The sequence below is a fragment of the Myotis yumanensis genome, unplaced genomic scaffold (assembly GCF_028538775.1).
Source record: "Myotis yumanensis isolate MYYU_CA2020_CCGP unplaced genomic scaffold, mMyoYum1.0.hap1 SCAF_5, whole genome shotgun sequence".
Lineage (NCBI taxonomy): Eukaryota > Metazoa > Chordata > Mammalia > Chiroptera > Vespertilionidae > Myotis > Myotis yumanensis.
This window is the reverse complement of record NW_027223756.1, coordinates 44,314,952-44,323,013: the sequence shown is the minus strand read 5'-3', so window position 1 is coordinate 44,323,013 and position 8,062 is coordinate 44,314,952. Positions and strand designations below refer to the sequence as shown.

At 37.0% G+C, this 8,062-nt stretch overlaps 1 non-coding gene across 1 annotated transcript; it reads right to left on the bottom strand.

Annotated features, from left to right (window-relative positions):
* Positions 1-6,775: 6,775 nt before the first annotated feature.
* LOC139011822 (U6 spliceosomal RNA) lies at positions 6,776-6,887 on the bottom strand. Its single transcript, XR_011471655.1, has one exon. It is a non-coding gene; the product is annotated as a U6 spliceosomal RNA (small nuclear RNA).
* Positions 6,888-8,062: the final 1,175 nt, after the last annotated feature.

Below are 8,062 nucleotides of genomic sequence, written 5' to 3'. Positions count from 1 at the left end.
TCATCATGGCCAGAACTAGCTGAGTCACGCCGTGTTTCTGGACTAGCTTGTCAAAGCTCCTCTCAGTGTTCTCAGCACCAACTCCGTAGGTCTCCTCCAAGGGCCGATTATCTTAGCCTAACTCCTGTGCTCTTACAGTCCTCTGGGCAAGTGCTGTTTCCTCCAGCTGTTATCTGTATTGATTATTCCGTTTATATATGTGTTGCCTAAGCTCTCCAACATTTATGTAACTAATTCCCTCTATTAATTTGTCCCTGTTGAAATTCCTTATGTGATTTTTTTTTTGTCCTGACTTGATGTGATATGTAGAACTGATGCACATGCTTCTATACAACTTTTTAAAAGTCCTCTTCAAAATTCAATTTGTTTTATATTCTATATTAGAATTAGCATTAAAAATTGTTATATGATGCATGAAACTCTAGAAAACAATCTATTTTCAAGATTAAAGTAAAATTAATTATGTACACTATTTTTTAAGAAGTCGGTAATGTCAATTTATTTAATGCCCTTCCCAGGCAAGTCTTGACATTAATGATATGTTCCTTTTATGACTCTAGTCATTTTAAGAAGTTCAAGATTTCCAGGCCATCCATTTTTTTTTCCAGCCTCATCTCCCTTTTCGACTTGTCAGCTGTATTTGCCCTATTTGATAACTCCTTTCTCCTTGCTGCTCTTTCTTCTATTGGCGTACAAAATAGTCCACATGGAGATTTACTCTTACCTCCCTGACTGCCTCTTTTCTGATTTTTCTCTCATTTACCTAGCTTCTATGTTTCCCCCTCCTCCCTCTTTCTCTTTTTAAATATATTTTTATTGATTTCAGATAGGAAGGGGGAGAGAGAGATAGAAATATCAATGATGAGAAAGAATCATTGATAAGCTGCCTCCTGCACGCGCCCCCCTCTCTCCCCCCCCCACTGGGGATCAAGCCTGCAACCCAGGTATATGACTTGATCAGGAATCCAACTGTCGCCAAAACCGGTTTGGCTCAGTGGATAGAGCGTCGGCCTGCGGACTGAAAGGTCCCAGGTTCGATTCCGGTGAAGGGCATGTACCTTGGTTGCGGGCACATCCCCAGTAGGAGATGTGTGTGAGGCAGCTGATTGATGTTTCTCTCTCATCAATGTTTCTAACTCTCTATCTCTCTCCCTTCCTCTCTGTAAAAAATCAATAAAATATATTTAAAAAAAAAAAAAAAAGGAATCCAACTGTGACCTCCTGGTTAATAGGTAGACGCTCAACCACTGAGCCACGCCAGCTGGGCTCTCTGTCTCTTTTTAAATCTACTAATTAAAAAGAAATTATAATCATTCCTTTGTAAAGGATTAAACAAAATAAGTTACACAGTAATCATCTATATTAGTCTGACTAGTGACCTTCCTGAATTAATTCTCTCAAAGTTCTGATCCAATAGTCTTCTACCATTTTCCTTTACTGTGGGGCTGTCATCCTCTGCAGTTTACAACTGCGTCTTAGCCTTCAGTTCTTACACCGACCTCAGCGTCAGCCAGGATGGAGAGATTCAGATCTTCCTGCTCACTGCCGGCTTGTACATGTGGCCTCCTACTTCCCCCAGGAATATGTTGGAACTTTTAAAATCCCCTTAGGGACACCTGATTCACCAGATTTCCATTGATGGTTTTTGGCAACCTTTTTTGTTACAAATAGTTGTACCACTTCAGGCAGATGTGATTTGAACAATTGCTACTCATTGGTTTTGACAAAGGCCCTGTTGTTAAATAAAGCTTTTCCAGCTGAATGAGATCAGAGGCAGGACAGGCAATGATAAGTTTGGTGAAGGGAGTGTTTCCCTGGAGCTGACAGATATGTCAAAGAGTGAAAGTTCACTGATGATAGGGCTCTTTGGAGCGATTTCACTCCATTCTGCCCTCTTCCTTGGCTATTACTAAGTTACTGTGATGTAAGGTAGCTGATTTCGGAGGATACCACAGAGCTGAGAAGTTGGGGGTGGTGATAGGGCAAATTAAAATGCCACAAGGTTCAGTGATCTTACCAAGTTTCAGACATTTTTATGAACAAATGCTCATTAGATGGTTGCAAAGCTTTGGTTAAATTCCAGATGTCTGAAAAACATTTAATTTTGAGAATTTTTGGCTTAAAACAACAGAAATGTATTCTCTCACTGTTCTGAAGACCAGAAGTCTAAAAAAAAAGTGTCAGCAGGGCCTGCTTCCTGGCTTCTTTCTACCTTCTGGTAGTTTCTGTCAATCCTTAGAGTTCCTTGATTCATAGCTGCAATCTCTGCTTCCACGGTCTCATGGCTTTCTTTCCTGTGTCTCTCCTCTGTGTTTTCAAATTTCTTTTTTCTTAGAAGGCCACCAGTTATATTGGATTAGGGCTCACCTTAATTAAGTATGAACTCATCTTAAATAATTATATTTGCAAAGACCTTATTCCCAAATAAAAGCAAATTCACAGTTACTGATGGTGAGGATTTCAATGTAATTTTGGAGGACACTGATTTAAACCCACTATTCTCTTTTTAAATTTCGCAGGATCTGAAGTTGTGACATCGTTTTTCCCTAAGACCATTTTTAGCTGCATCTTATAAGTTTTGATATGTTGTATTTCCATAACCATTTAGCTCAAAACACTATCTGATTATAATTGTGGTTTCTTTATCAGTTCCTGGTTGTTGTTGTTTTGTTTTTGTTTTTAGAATACATTGGTTATCTTTAGGTGATTGATTTTTCTGCTCGTTTTTCTGTGATCACAAATTATACTCTCTACTATTTCATCATTTGAAACTAGTCGAGATTGCTTTATGGTCCAATATATGGTCCGTTTGCAAAATGTTTCATGTGTGCTTGGAAAGAATGAGTTTCATCGTTTGTTGGGCACATGTTCTACATATATGTCCATTAGGTCAATCTTGTTGCACATGTCATTCAAATAGTTTATCTCTGCTGATTCTTTTGTCCACTTGTTCTATCAGTTACTAGCACAGGTGTCTTAAACTGATGAACTATTTGTATGGAATGATCTATTTCTTCTTTTAATTCTTTAGTGTTTGCTGTATTTTAGGTCATGCCATTAGGTCAACTGAATGCAACAGTAATTTTGACAGCTTTGCCAGTGTTCTGTTGCTTGCATGGAGGTCTGAAATTTCAGAGCTTTGTACTCCAACCATTCCAAAAGTTCTGCCACCCAGTCCTTACTTTGATTTCTTATAATGATGTGAAGTCTCAGGATACCAAAAGACTTTAGAAACAAAGATGTATGCTGTCCTTTTAGTCCTTGCTTTTCTCAGTGCTAAGCAGTATACAGAGATTTTGAAATCCATGTACGTCATGAGCTCTGGTAAAATTGGTACTTTTCAATGAGTTCATGTTGATGTGGCTCACTTGGTGGTGAGGGTTGGGCATGGAAAAGTTTCCGTTAAGTAAATCTGAATAGGAGTGATTGGACACCTGTCTTGCTAGAGAAAATTTCATTTATATTATGTGGAAGAAACTGTGGGTTCTTGATCACATCTGGTTACATCTCATTTATCGGGACACCAAAGATACAATTCTCAGTACTCTTTCATGATAACAGAAAATCAGCCAAACAAATTTATAAACCAATGGAGTTATTTAACAATAAAATAGTAGAATTATATTCTATATACTGGTATTGCATCTAGAACCATTTCTGAAGTATTGGTATGGTTTTCATTTCTACTTTATTTTTTCCATCACCATTTCTCCCCTTTATAATCTGCTAATTCCAACTGCTTCTAAGGAAACATTAGTGGTATTTTCAATATATGCTATTTGTGAGTGGGAAGGTACCTTTGGTCTAATACAGGGATTTTTCTGATGCTCTCTTATTGGTTCAATAAGATGGAAGTTCTCATAGAATTCTAAGGTGAAGCCATATACACACACCCAGTGTTAGATAAACAGAGATTCAAGCAACTATCACTTTGTTTTGATCTGGTTTATTCTAATGTAACAAGACTCTGAAGATTCACCCAATCCATATCAGCAAATTAGGAGACTAGGGCTTTCGAACTGAAAATGCAGTTGAAAGTACAATATATTTATTTCCCTGGAAAAGCTTCCAGTAATGTCTTTCTTAGGACCACGGAGGGTTCCTTCTCTCACCCTGAGCCAACAAGACAACAGTTTCATTATCGCTCACTTAGATTACTGATACCCTACGCTCTGGGCAGCTTGCATCCTGAAGCACCCCGGACACCAGTCTATTAGATGGGTAAACAGGAATGACTGGGACATTTCTGGAAATAAATTCATCAATAGTCTCCTTACCATTCCCAACAACTTGTGATTATATAATAGATGCAATTCTTCTTTTCTATGCTTAGCTAAAACTATCTTACCAACCTTAAGGCCAGTTTTCCATAAATCACATTTTTAAAAAATGTACATAATTGATATGTTATTCCTTGTATTAACATTCTCTCTATGGCCTTTTATTATATTCAGATTATAATCCTAACTACTTTTCATGATTTATAAACCCTTCATTATACAAGCTCTGTCCACATGTCCTACCACTTTCTGCCTCATTTATGCTGCCACTTGAGCCAAATTATCTTTTTTGTGGTTCAGGAGCATATCAAGCTTTTATGTTCCTTTGTTTCCTCTGAGGGAACATTTCTTTCCATTGCTTTATGTGGTTTTTCACTTCTCCTCACTTAGGTCTCTGCTCAAATGACACTTCTTTGGAGGGATTTCCTAGCCACCCTCTCTCATCAAGGGAGTGATTTATGTAAGAAGAAATAGTAAAACCGGGTGCTGAGATAAAGATTCACGCAGACTGTGAGGAGATACAGCTTGGTTGGGAACCGGGGTGACATTAAAGCTGAGCGCTGAGTGACAAGGAGGAGTCAACTTTGTGAAAATGGTTTATAGATACTGTTCAAGGAAAGGATAGGCTGCGAAATGGGCTCTTTCCTTAGATTTTGACATCAGGGTACTTTTCTTACAATATTAATTCTACCTAAAATGTTCCTGTTCTAGGCTTTTTCATGTCTTCCTCATCTTTCACAATCCAATTTATGTTATCTCTTAACATATAAATAGCCCTTCTACAGCCCTTTTTTTTCTAGAAGGCCCATCCTTCCCTGGGCTCCCCGTGCTCCCGCTTTTTACATTTTACTGGGTGTGCAATGTTTAAATGGAACATATGTCTAGAGAAGTCATGTGGGACATAGCATGACTCTCATGGTATTGACCAAAGTGGAATTGCTTTCATGTTTAACATAAAACAGAATGATTTCTTTTACACTACAAGTGATGAAACGTCATTTTCCTATATAATTAAAAATAAAATCATTCATTCAGTCAGTTTAGGAAGGTTCAACGGCGTTCTGATTTATCCCAAGGTGTATTTGTGTGTATGGGTGTGAATGTCTTTGTGCATAAGTCTGAAAATATAGACTATTACACATAATATCATCAGAAATGACAGTCAAACTGTAAAATCTTAAAATGCTGTCTATATTTAGAGATGCTATGGGCACCTTACTTATAATTTACTTAGAAAATGTTTATGTGTATGATTGTGTGTGTGTGTGAGAGAGAGAGGAGAGAGAGAGAGAGAGAGAGAGAGAGAGACAGAAGGCATGGTCTCTCCCTCTCCTGGTATCCTGAACTCAGTCTGACTGTTGAGTATCTAACAGAGCAGATGTTGATAGATGTACAAAGAAAACAATAATTCAGGGCAAAGCAATTAGAAGTAAATTACTGTGGGAAACACCTAAAACAGTCAAGTAGTACCTTTATGTGTTTGATGATAACAGCTTTGCAGAGGAAGAATGATTAAGATTGAAATTTCAGCATTTCAGGTACAAGCAAGACTAAAACACTTTGTGCAAAAAATAAAAGGGAAATGAGGAGAGGATGGGGTCAAACTCAGTTCATGTGTTATGAATAAAGAACACCATGGAAAACAAAGTTTGTACAACACAGGAAATGTAGGATGATAGGGAAATTCAGAGACATTTCCACTTCAAAGACATTTCAGAGTCAATTTCTTAAAGAAGAACGTGAATTCCATGTCAAAAAGTCTTTCAAATCCCATCCCAGTTTATATCATCATATATGTTCATTCTTAAATTCATATACAGTAACACATAAAGTCTTATCTAGTATTGAGGTTCAACTATTTCTTTTAAATGTAGTGGAAATAAGGTGGGGTTTTTTTTTTACTATTTATTTATTTATTTATATATATTTTTGTTAATTTCAGAGAGGAAGGGAGAGGGAGCGAGAGATAGAAATATCAATGATGAGAGACAGTCATTGAATAGCTGCCTCCTTCATGTCCCACACTGGGGGTCAAGCCTTGCAACCGGGGCATGTGCCCTGACTGGGAATCGAACTGTTACCTCCTGGTTCATAGGATGATGTTCAACCACTGAGCCAGGCCAGCCAGGTAGGTTTCTTACTATTTTTAAACACCATTTCTTTTTGTATCCACAAACTTTTGATAATTCCAGGTCCAGGTCAGGACTTATATAGAGATACTATTTATTTATATGGGCTTTTGGGGGAGGATTTTTGTTGTTGTTGTTGTTGTTGTTGTTTTGTTTTGGTGAGACATGCAGAGTTTCATTTATCACATATGTTAATATTGTATTTACTGCAGAACAATCACAGAGAAAAGAGCAGACAAGGATTAGCAGGGCAGGGTTCGGCTACTATCGAGCACACAGTAGTTGTTTAGTGAGGACTTGTCATTACTTCTCAAATGCCAACTTTTGGTACAGTAAACTGACAATCAGTCACTTGTTACATAGATGAAAAATATAGAACACTTCACGAATTTGTGTCATCCTTGTGCAGGGACCATGCTAATCTTCTCTGTATCGTTCCAATTTTAGTACCAGGTATATGTGCTGCTGAAGTGAGCACTTGGAAAGATTTTAAGACACACTTTTGATCTCTTATATTAGGACAAGTTGGATTGCAATTTACTACCTAGTTATGTGGCTCTGTACAAATAATTTATGTTTCTAATTTTCCCTTTGCTGATAATTAAAGGATGGGTATTCAAAGTATATAAAGCCTTGTAGTGTGATTGTGAGGATTAAGATAATTGATTTAAGTGTTCACAGTCCCTGGCACATAGCATATTTTCAAGTGTTGTTATTCTTATGACTATTTTCATATATTCTCCTGCTACTTATCTATATATAAAATGAGTTTATATTTTTAATATAGTACAGAGAACAAAAATGAATGTGTTAACCTAAGTATTCAATACCAATCAAGACAGTTCCTGAAGGAAACTTTTCTGCACCTTATTTATTCTATATGCTCAGTGCTTCACACATGTTTTGTATTCAAATGTTTGCCTTATTGGACATAGTTGAACAAAGCTACATTTCTATTGATTATTAAAACAATCACATATCTAAGCATGAGTTTTTTTCTCAAAAAGCCCAATTCTGCTTTCCAAAAGATACACTTCGTAAACTTGTTCAGGTATTTTTGAGCTTTGATTTTAAATTCAATTGATTGATACAGAAACTTACAAATTTCATTAAGAATAATTTTATAATTAATGCTGATGCTGTTCAAATTTTTTCTGCAAGAAAGAAACATTGAAATGAGAAAACAGGAGGTGTATGCAGATCTCAGTGACAGTGGACATAGTGACTTAGCCTGTGTAAAGGATTATCTTGTGGCATGATGAGAGGGAAGTGCAATGTAGCACCAATTAATGGAGAGCTTGGGTTCCAGAATAAGGAATGTTTGGATTGTTATGAGGAAAAACAAGAGCTTTGGCAGATGTTTATTGGTATGTTTGTTTTCAGCTGGTCTAACTGTACTCCCTCTGCATCCAAAGAAGAGCAACTCATTCCCCAGCACATTATCAATCACATCGCTGCCTGTCACCTCTAAAAAATTCTGACATTACTTATATCTTCTATCTTTGGATTCTTCCATCTACTTCTTATCATTACTTCTTTACCTTCAAATGCATTATCCAATCTCTTCAGGATAAAATAATCTCCCTTGCTTGACCTCAATCTCCACCATTTTCCTTGCAATGAACTTTCTTATGAATAAAACAAGTGTTTACT